Source organism: Microtus ochrogaster, unplaced genomic scaffold (assembly GCF_000317375.1).
Source record: "Microtus ochrogaster isolate Prairie Vole_2 unplaced genomic scaffold, MicOch1.0 UNK21, whole genome shotgun sequence".
NCBI classification, from domain to species: Eukaryota; Metazoa; Chordata; class Mammalia; order Rodentia; family Cricetidae; genus Microtus; species Microtus ochrogaster.
Window position 1 is genome coordinate 4490551 of NW_004949119.1, and position 11748 is coordinate 4502298.

At 40.3% G+C, this 11748-nt stretch overlaps 1 pseudogene; it reads left to right on the forward strand.

The window, feature by feature from the left end:
- The first annotated feature begins 545 nt into the window (after positions 1-545).
- On the forward strand, positions 546-986 carry LOC102002716 (annotated as a pseudogene).
- The last annotated feature ends 10762 nt before the right edge of the window (positions 987-11748 follow it).

The window sequence follows — 11748 nt, forward strand, 5'->3', positions numbered from 1 at the left end:
AAAATGACTCTGAGATTTCATCTTACCCCTGTCAGAATTGCTAAGATCAAAGCCAAAAATGATAGTTTATGCTGGAAATGATGTGGAGCAAGGGGAACACTCCTCTTCTGCTGGTGGGAGTGCAAAATTGTATGGCCACTTTGGAAATCAATATGACAGTTTCTCAGAAAATTAGGAATCAATCTACCTCAAGAGCCAGCATTACACCCGAAGGATGCTCAATCAAACAACAAGGACACTTGCTCAACTATGTTCATAGTTTCAGCCAGAACCTGGAAGCAACCCAAATGCCACTCGACCAAAAAATGGATTAAAAAAAAATGTGGTACATTTACACAATGGAATAGCACGCAGCTGTTAAAAACAATGACATCAGGAGATTAGAAAGTGAATTCATGAAACTAGAAAAAAAAATCATCCTAAATGAGGTAACCCAGATCCAGAAAGACAAACATGGCATATACTCACTCATAAGTAAATATTATCAATAAAGTTAAGAATAACCATGCTCCTTTTCTGCTGAGGACCGGCTGCTCGCTGTCGAAATGGGCAAGTTCATGAAACTCGGGAAAGTGGTGCTCGTCCTGGCTGGACGCTACTCCGGAAGCAAAGCCGTCATCGTGAAGAACATTGATGATGGCACCTCAGACCACCTTACAGCCATGCCCTGGTGGCTGGAATTGACTGCTATCCTCTAAAAGTGACAGCTGCCATGGGCAAGAAGAAAGTCGCCAAGAGATCCAAAATCAAGTCCTTTGTGAAGGTTTATAACTCCAACCACCTGATGCCCACAAGGTACTCTGTGGACATCCCCCTGGACAAAACTGTTGTCAACAAGGATGTCTTTAGGGACCCAGCCCTGAAATGCAAAGCAAGGTGGAAAGCCAAGGTCAAATTTGAGAAACTATACAAGACAGGGAAGAACAAATGGTTTTTCCAGAAGCTTCGCTTTTAGGCATATTTTTGTTTACATCATTAAAAGTTTAAAAAACAAAAAAACAAACAAACAAAAAAAGAATAACCATGCTACAATCCACAGACCTAGAGAGTGTAGGTAACAAGGGGTGCCCAAGGGGGATGCATGAATCTTCCTGGGAAGGGGAAATAGAGAGATCTCCTGGGTTGGCTGGGGGTGAGTGGGCATGGGGACTTCAGGGGTTGGGTTGGGATTGGGAGGACGGGAAGAGTGCTGAGAGAGATGACCGGAAAGGGAGGCTATTATGGGTCCAGTAGAAGCCAGATGCAAGGGCAACTCCCAGGACTCTACAAGGATAGCCCTAGCTAAGACTCCAGGCAGCAGTGTATGTATTGCCTGAACTGGCCATGCCCTGTGATTGGATTGGTGATTACTCCAATTGTCATCAGGGTCCATCCAGAGACTGATGGAGGCTCTCTGTATGCTGGAGCTGTTTCATAGCACTGGGGAGAAGGCTTCATTCTTTTAATAGTAGAAAGGGATAAAGTCTTCCTTACCTAGTCAGCATTAATAGCACTTGGGTGCCCTATGCTTTAGCTGAGTAAACCATAGCACAGGGAGTCAATCTTTTCCCTCATCCACTGACCAAATAAAATGTCTCCATTCCTTTTTCTATTCGGGAGACAAACCTGTGGGTTACATTAGGAACACACTCTTCAGGAGAAGACATAAAAAACCTATTCTAATTGATTTTCAAGAATCCTCTGCAAAACACATTCAACTGTTTTTAGTTTAAAAAGGTAGGACAAAGGCATTTTTCTCTGGATAATTCCCCTTTCCTCTGCAGCTCATGTTTGGATCTCAGTATGTGAGCAGGAAAGCCAGACAAAAGCATCCTCACAATCTGACAAACACAGCGCTATTGTTTTCCTCTAGTTAGAGGCATCGTAGGAACAGCCTGATTTTGCTCTGTGTGGTCCAGACAACCCCATGCAGGAGCTGCTCAGGTCATTTGCTGACAGACAACTGCATTGTCAGCACTGCATGGTGAAGGGTAATTGTGTGATTATGGCTCCCTTGTAAACCTTGCATCAGAAGCAAAACTCCAGGACTGGTTAAAACAGTGGCGATGAGTAAAGACGGACTGCAGGGGAGAGCAGCTGAATGCCTGTGGCCCATCAGCTTCAGCGAGAGCTTGCAGAGGCACAGATGGCCGCTTGGGAGATACTTACTGTAATGAAACAACGCAATGTAATGGTTATGGCATTTAACGTGGTTAGAAGGAACCCGAGATTTATTGACACTTGGCAACCAGTAAAGAACAGGATTCAATGAGACAATACATGTGTTGAAGCTACTGGTACCTGTGGAGAAGCAAAGTACTTAGATTTGTCTGGGTTTCAGTATCCTAGTCCGTCACTTCCTAACTCTGTGACCTCAGGCAAATCTCCCAAACTCTCTTGGCCTCTGCTTCCTGCTGTTTATAAGATGACTTAAGTCGCCATAGCCCCCGTGTGGTTTTTGTGAGGATTGGTTGAGCAAGGAACAAACCTGAAGTTAATGCTGGGCATATGATCAGCATCATGGAAAGGCTTGTTATGACTCCAGGCAATCTGCCTTTCCTCTGGGCCTTGGATGGTCTCCAGGTGCTGCTCCAGTGTTAAGTTCCAAATATTCTCTCTGTTACTTGGCGACTATCTGCCCTCCCTTCAGGTTGGACATTCTTGTTCTGGGCATGGGCCATGACTCTTCACAGTAAGAAAGATGAATCCAGGCAGAGGAAGGGCTGCCTGGAGGATTCCTTCAGAGAACTTGGGCACAAGAACACTTATTGGGTGACTTTCTAACATCCCCACTGGCCTTAGCATTCTCTTTTCAGAATGGTGATGATAGTGACAATGTCAATTTTGTGTTTTTATCATGAAAATGAGAATAATACATGCAAGATACCTGTCACTATATTTGACTGTACAATAGATGACATAGGCAATTATATATGATTACATGTGTATATGCATATATATACCATCTATGTACTATACATATAAATGTTCAGTTATAATAATGATCAGATCAGTAAGAATAATTATTATTCGAAAACTGTAAGAAGATGAATGTGGTTTGCAAGTGAATGGATGTCTAACAGGTCCAGGCAATTGAAGAAGCAATGACTCAGCAAATGATATGTTCACCAGTATTTTCTATTTGTCTGGACTTTGAAGCTAACTGGTGATGAAAAAGTGAGACCTATTCACATAGCAATATTAAAAATGAATATTTTCCCATGATGTGTTTATTTACTACAACAAAATTACAGTGGTTTTAGTGATGCTATTGGCAACACAACTTGTACCAAATGCTTACCAGTTCAACAAATGATGTATGTTCAAATACCTATTCTAAATACAAAGCTATGTATCAGGGAAATATATCATCTTCACACTGGGTCATGGAAAAGCAAATCAAGTATGTGGGAAGATAAATAATTTCACTCATTGATGTTTGATAATTCCCCATGAACTTATTTTGGGATCACAATGGACACTAAAATACATCAGCGTATGTAGGGGATATAAATCTAGGCAAATGGTATTTTCAAGATTTTAGGTATTTTATTCAATTGTCCTCTAAAGCTAAAATCTTTTGGTTAAAAAAAAACCTGTGTTTGGTCAGTGAGAGCTCTACATCTAAATGAGAGCATGAGATATGCACCATGATAAGGACATTGGGATGAGGCATTGAGATCAGAGAAATCAGACCATGAGCCTCAGAACATGAGCATCAGGACTAGAACCAGTGAAAATGTGAAATATTCCCAGACCTATAGCAGGGAGCACACATGGCTGTACTTTTATTTTTCTCAGTGAGGCCTATGCTGAATTTACAGCCTTGCAAAGAGTAAGTTTGTGCTGTTTTTAAAAGTTTAAATATATATGCCTGTGTAAGTTTATGTTCACCACATGCACATAGATGTTTGAGTCCAGAAGAACAAGTGAAATTCTCTGAAACTGGATTTGCAGTTGATTGTGAGTCACCTGATGTGGGTGCTGGGAGCTGAACTTAGGTTCTCTGCCAGAGCAGTAGGTATTCTTAACCACTCAGTCCTCTCTCCAGATATGTGTTTACTTGTCAAAATAGTCTACCTTAACCTTGACTCTGCATGCACCAACCTGAAGAACATTTTGGAATGAACATGATGATGAACCCATCTGATCTTAAACCCTTTGATGGAGGAGGGTCATCTGTCTATCTGTTACTTTCTTTGGTTAATAAAGAAACTGCTTGGCCTTATAGGGCAGAATTTAGATAGGCAGAGTAGACCAAACAGAATGCTGGGAAGAAGGGAAGTGAGGCAGACGATATAGCTCTCCTCTCCAAGATGGACCCAGGTTAAGATCCTTCCTGGTAAGCCACCACCTTGTGGTACCACACACATTATTAAAAATGCGTTAATCACGATATAAGAATTAGCCAGTAAGAGGCTAAAGCTAATGGGCCAAGCAATGTTTAAAAGAATGCAATTTGTGTGTTGTTATTTCCGGAGCTAAGCTAGCCATGTGGAGCCAGGTGGGATGAAAAGCAGGCCTGCCCGCTGCTCCTTCTACAACCATTCAATAATGGGTTTGAATAACACCTTTATTTCTCAAGTATTTTTAAGTGTGTATTGAGGGTCATGCACTATACTAGATACCAGGTACTCACAGGTATACTAGGAATCCAACCTAATGTTTGCCCTTAAGACAACACTATTAGCTAAGTGACAAAAAAATCAGAAAACAGAGAAACAAATATGTATTATGAATTGTGAGAAGTCATATGAATAAAATGATCAATACAATATGATAAAGAATCAAATGAACCCAAGAGACAAGACATTCAAATGATCAGAGAAAACTTCACAGAAAATTTAGCTTCCACACAAACACCTGAAAGACGAGAAGGAGCCTTCCTTATGGAAAGAAAACCCCAGAGAAGGAAGAGGTGATGGGCAAAGGACTCCAAGGATAGGAAGCCTTGGTTGTGGGAGAGGAAATGACTGCAAACTGGCATTTCTAGGGGTGATACTGAGGAGGATGACCACAGAGAAGTAGGAAAAGAAGAATCTTCTCAGGTAGACTTGGCCTGTCAGGTGGGCAGTGTGTGTGTGTGTGTGTGTGTGTGTGTGTGTGTGTGTGTGTGTGTGTAGCTTAAGCAACTTTACTAAGGGACAATTTAAGTCTTACACAACTGATTAATTAAGAGATTCTTAGCTTTGGCATAAGCCCTAAAATAATCAATTGTATAGTTCCTGTTAAATTATGTAAGGAAAAGCCGGGAAACATGCAAGTGAAGCAGGAAGATAGGACGCTTGGCAGAAACACAGAGAAGGAGTAGCTGGTTGCTCAGCCTTGAAGGGCAAAGGAGAGGAAAGTAGAAGACAGAATCACAGGTCACTGTGTGAAGATTAATTCAGCCCAAAAATGGGAGCAAAGGGATGGGAGCTACAAGTGCCCTCCAAATTTCTGCCTGGAAATTAGAGGACATTTTCACAGTGACATTATCTTTAATTAAAATTGGCATTCTGGACCCCGCCCTCTAGTGAGGCGCTATTGTGGGTCAATTGTTGCTGTAGGACGGAGTCATTCTTTCTTCAGGATGTGGCCACTGACAGGTGGCATATGCTTCAGTGAATGCCCCCACACCATCGTACAAATGAACTGTATCAACTGGACCTGGTGGGTTCTCGAAAGAAGGAAAGAAAAGAAGTTGAAAGAGAAATTGGGGGATATGGGGAGAGTTGAAAGCAGAAAATGAGGAGTAGATATGATCATATTGAATTATATGCATTTATAAGAGATCTCAAAAATAAAGATTCTTTTTCAAATTGCCATTCTGGTAGAATGCTGATAAAAATAACTATATTTGGTTACTCTAAATTGCAAAGTCTTTGAGGTATTCACAAAATTTGAGAAACTTATTTATGTACATAGACTTTCTTTAATGGTATTAAAATCAGGGATACGGAAACATATTCAATGTGGAGCTAGATCTGAGGCTAAATCTTTACGGAATTAATCACAACTTCTATGATTTAGGTTCAGAAAAACCAATATTCTTTATCACATTGAATTAACATTATAAGTTTTTCAATTAGTTTGATCTATAACTGAGTGGTTTTCAAAATGTGCTTGTAGTTGAATAAGAGCTGTATGCATAGAGACCTCATTCCTAGCTTTTGTGTATATGCATTTGGAGAAATTTTTGCTTAACACATATAGCACTGTAGTGAGTTTGAATGATAAATGTCCCCCATAATCTCAGGCATTTGAATGCTTCATCCCCAGTTGGTGATGCTGTTTGGATAGGTTTAGGAAGCAGGCCAGCAGATCTGTTAAGTCAAATGGTCATAGACCCCCTCAGTAAAGAAGCTAGAGAGAGACATGCTGATTCAACTTCTTCCTCTTTTCCTCTGGAAGCTCAGTCTAGGACTCCAGTCAATGGAATGGTGCCACCCACACTGAGAAAGAGCACATATTGTTACTTAAACCTCTCTGGAAACATCCTCACAGATATGCTCAGAAGTGTCTGCTGGGGACTCCAAATCCAGTCAGGTTGACAATGAATGTAACCATTATAAAATATGTTGTATTCCAGTCACCTAGTATTTTGCAAATACTAATCAATTTGATTTTTACAAAAAGCAAATGGCGATAGTATTAATATTCTCAACTTACATGGAGGAGACAGAGACAAGATGAAGCCTGGTGATATAGCCAAGGTTACTAATCAAACATCTGTGGTTTAAACTCAGGCAATGTGGCCCAGGATTTATGTTCTTACTTAAAAAAATACTCACAATTTAAGTGAATATAAGAAAGATTTATAATACTTTTTCTCTTGAGAATATTTCTCAAATTTGAGCAAACTGTCATGGTCCATTTGATCCTTGACAGGAACATAGAAGAGGTCTAGTCTGAAGTTCTTTTTAATCCAAGAGCAAGCATGTCTGAGAAAATGAAGGAAGTACTTACTAGGTTATTCCAGCCACATGTGCTGGCACATACCTGTAATTCCAGCATGTATGTAGGAGACTAATGCAGAAAGATACGGAGTTCTAGGTCCACCTGGATACAAAGAAACCTTGCCTCAAAAATCAACAACCCTTAAAAGAGAGAAATTCTTGGGGGTAGAACCTTGCTTAGCATGATCATGGCTCTAAGTTCTATCCCCAGTACCACACAACAAAACCCAGTTATTTCAAGTATATTTGATCTTCATATCTAGACTACAAGAGTCAGAGAAATAGGAAGTTTACTGTGATATTGTTTCTCCTGGCAATGTCAGAAGCCAAGCTCATGAAGTCTCACCAATGCGGTCACCTGAACAAGGGTAACACCAACAGCCATGCTAACGGGAGAATGCAGAAGAAGCATTAATATCTTTCTGAGTGTACTTACAGCTTTCGATTCTTGTTCAAGCTGCCACTGCAGACAGGAGGTCAGAAACCATCTAGTAAGTCTGTAAGGGAAGCCAACAAGGACAAATAATCTCGATTTTTGGTGGAAGCTAGGGATAGTATGACCAGTACCCGAGAGAAGCTTGTAGAGTAATGGTGGGACCTTTCTACGCATCTTTGGGAATATTCTCTTTCCTCTAAGCTCCAGCAGACCAGTCCAGTGACTGCTTTTTCAGACCTTAAAGGCTTGTGAACATGTGAAGTCCTACTCTGCAGACAGTGGAAGCTCATATTCTACTGGACAGATAAGTGAATCACAAGGGAACATAATTCAAGGCTGGTCATAGGAAAGGAGGTGGGTTGACATACCAGTTATTGAGAGAGAATGGGACTTGTAATTCATAGCAACTTAATTACCACATTAACAGACAGCAAACTGGGATTAAGGGGCGAAATACTGACATGCTTGGCATGGCCACCTGCTTCTTTTTTCATGGTTTCTCCTTTTCTTGTTCACCTCCTGTTGACTATGTGTAAGGACAGAAGAATACCTGGCCTTTTGTTTTTCCCCTTATCTCCTTGTCACTGTGTGAGCTTTGGGAAGCCAAAGTTAGATATTTGGTCATTTGCTTTTCTCTTTTGCTTTCCATTCAGTTGGATGACCTCTGCAGTCTAAAGGCAGAGGACTTTGGCACATGTGCACACCAAATACATTTGAAACAGAGTTAAGGCGAGGTTTAAGACACTGAAAGAAAGTACCAGAATATTGTCCCAAGGATTCCCAATGGTTGAGTGGGTCTGAAACTAAATGTAACCTTGAGATTTCTGCATCCCTGCAAACAGGGAAATATATGAACGCTGGGGTTAACTGGTCTATGAGTTCACACAAAAAAAATGCCCCCATGAGTCTGCACAAGAGGTAGGGAAAGGGGATTCATTGAGAATAAGAGTCCTGAAGAAGAAGAGTTAATGAGTTTTGGAGCAAGGGAGAGGAAAAAGACAGAATTGGGTTGGAGGGTTGGGTCCTATTCATAAGATGCTGAGTGCCAGCTGGGGCTTTGAGCTATATTTAGGCCCTCCTCCCCCAAGCTGCTTCTGCACAGCCACCTTTGCTGAGGGCAGAGACTTGGACACCAAAACAAGGGCAAGAGAGTGGAAGGAGAGAGAGAACTACAGAAGAGGAGCAAGGGCACGCAAGGGGATATACTAGAACAGAAAGAAGAAAGCTTCAACTCTTCTCCTCTGTGAACAGACAAGTCCATTCAAGCAAGGAGGCTGTGGCGATGAGAAAGATACAGAATGCGGAAAGCTTGGTAGCAGGCATGTGTGATTGAACAGACCAATGAAGGGAAAACATTTGAAAGCTTTACTGCTTGGAAAGCTGTTAGCAAGCTGGTGTCCTCTTCATCATGTTTAATTTTACTTTTACTACCCTTCATTTGCTTTGACGGGTTGATGTTGCCATGGTGCGGCTGGAATTCTCGTAAAAGTGCTGTTACCCTTTCAAGATGGCCATTTTTTTCTAGGGTTTATACCACATTTTATAGTTATGTCAGAAGGTTTACTTGGTTTATGAATTCTCCAAGCTCTGAGATTGCTCTCCAAACCCTCCAGGTTGCCTCTAGTCCTGGCTGTTTAATTTGGGATCTTTACAGCAGTTGTATTGTCAGCTGATATCCCCACATAATTAAAGATGCATCCTTGGGTTCTTGCAAATAAACAAAGGGCACACAAAGAAGTGGAACCCACATTCCTAGTGCTGAGCTCCTGTATGTGTGTAACACTGCGCATGTTCCTGGATATTGTAATTTATGCAGCAAGTTATGATAAAGAAAATAACAATAAGCAACTCTAAATTTTGATGGTTAATATGTAGCCATATAATCTGACAATCCTTTATTCACTGTCCACACTTCAAGACCTGAAGATCACATAAGGAGGACAGAACTTTCTTCACTTTATCCTGAGGGTCCCTTGGCTGCCAGGTTAAGTTTTGTAGGCTTTGGTTTGCTTGTGTGTTTGGTTGGTTGGTTTTCGTTTTTAATGATATTGTTTGATTATTTATTTTTGTTTTTCAAGACATGGTTTTTCTGTATAGCTTTGGAACCTGTCCTGGAACTTGCTCTGTAGATCAGGCTAAGCTCAAACTCACAGAGATCCACCTCTGCCTCCCAAGTGCTAGAATTGAAGGTTTGAGCCACCACTGCCCAGCTGGGCTTTTTTTAAATATTTTAAAATGTATTTGCATACCTGTGTGTGACTGTCTGAGTTTATGTGTACCATGTGCATGCAAGAGTCTGCATAGGCCAGAGGAGGGCATCATGTTCAGTGGAATTGGAGTAACAGGCAGTAGAAAGCAACCATGAAGCTGCTGGGATATGCATCTAAGTCCTCTTCAAGAGCAGTATATGCTCTTAACCACTGAGCTGTCGCTCTGCCTCCTATACGTAAATTACATATATTTTTAGTGCCATACATTTTCATAACATGGTAAGCAATAAAGCAATTTAATTAGCAATCATATGAGCTATACATATTAATTATAAGAAAACAGAGGAACTCAGTATATTCCACGTCACCAAACTGGAAAGGTTGCCCAAAAGCATAACACATAACAAGATAACATGTTGAGTTACATTGTTCAAATGCAATGGTTTAGAACTGTCTGCTGCATTGAAATCTAAAGGGAGATATTGTGTATGTAGTGTTATTGTATCTTCAAAGTATATTCTATTCAACAAATAATTACCCCATTATTCCACATTGCCTGACAAGATCTGGAATATGGAAGATGTTTAGGGATGTAGAGGGCTGCCTTTCAGTGTTAGTTTTCTGTGAAAACTGTCCAAAAAATGTCTACAAATTCATTGTCTTGTGACTCTTGAGGTTGGTTGTTCAAAATGGGTCTCATGAATCCAACACCATATGTCAACTGTATCCATATGAAAGTTCTAGGGGGAGTTTGCTTCTCCCTGTCTCTGTCCTCTTTAGAATATCTCCTTTGTTCCTTTGGTGGCTTCTCACTATGTAGCATAGGTCAGCCTTAAACTTGAGATCTACTGACTTCAGCATCCTCAGGGCTGGGCTGCAATTACAAGCATTTTTCATAAAATACTGAAGGTAGCAGCCCACTCAATGCCCTCTTTCATTTTTGAGGACTTTCTGATTATACCAAGTCCACAAGGCTATCCAGAAACACTGCCCTATATTTTCATCATATTAGCAAACTTAGTCTAATCTGTGAGCTTATTAATAATGTATTTACAACTACTCGGGATTAGAAAAGCCTGTTAGTCTATTACAATATCCATTGGTAGTAGAAGGCATATTGGGGATTCCTTGGAGCAGCATGGAGAAGGGGCTCATATAAATCAGAGTCCTCATGTAGAGGCTATGATGCTGTACCACTGGAAAAGAGAGTGACTTTCACTAACTCGTCTTCCTTTGGTCAAAAGGGAATGATAACATTTAATATCAACAATCAATAGTTTTTAAAGGTGCAGGGTATTAAATATATACATATATGATATTAAACTATGTCCAAAATCTTTATACTTTACTAGTTTGGAGTTTCCTGTGAAAAATAACACTATAAAATGGAATCCTGAATATTTCTGGTTATATTGATTTGATAAATTTCAAGGTATTCAATACTGTCACTTTTTAAAAAACTCATTATTTTTCAAAAAGCAAACATGTCATAGCACCAGGGTGTTTTAAGGAAGATGTGTCAGGTCAATCTTTTCAAGTCACCTCTCTTGGCTCCAAGAGCCCACTACAAAACACTCAGCAATACATTTTTATACATTATGGCCACTAAATGTAATGAAAATTTATTATTTTGTGATATGCATGCAAGGAAACTTAGAAAGAGCCATATTGAATGGAGCTATGTATAAAAAATGCACAAGTGCTAATATTCAATAGGATTTGCAAATTCTCTATGATTTCCATTATGAGACAGTTTTATGATGCATGGCTGCCTTTAAATTATTAAAAAAAAAACAACAACAACTTTAGAGACAGACAGTGGTGGCTCACATCTTTAATCCCAGCACTCAAGAGGCAGAGGCAGGCAGATCTCTGTGAGTTCGAGGCCAGCCTGGTATACAAGAGCTAGCTGTAGGACAGGAACCAAAGCTACAGAGAAACCCTATCTTGAATAACCAAAACCAAACCAAACAAACAAACAAAATCAACTTTAGAGATATTGACCATGTGAACTGACTAGTGATTTACTTCTAATCAAAAGAACATAGAAGCTCAGGCAAGACCAATTCTTTGATTAAGTTACAAAAGATCATCTGTGGACTGTTGATCTTGTTGACTTGATGAACAAGCTGCCATATTGCAAAGGCCAAGAATGGAGCCATCACCCAGGCAAGCCCTGAGGCTC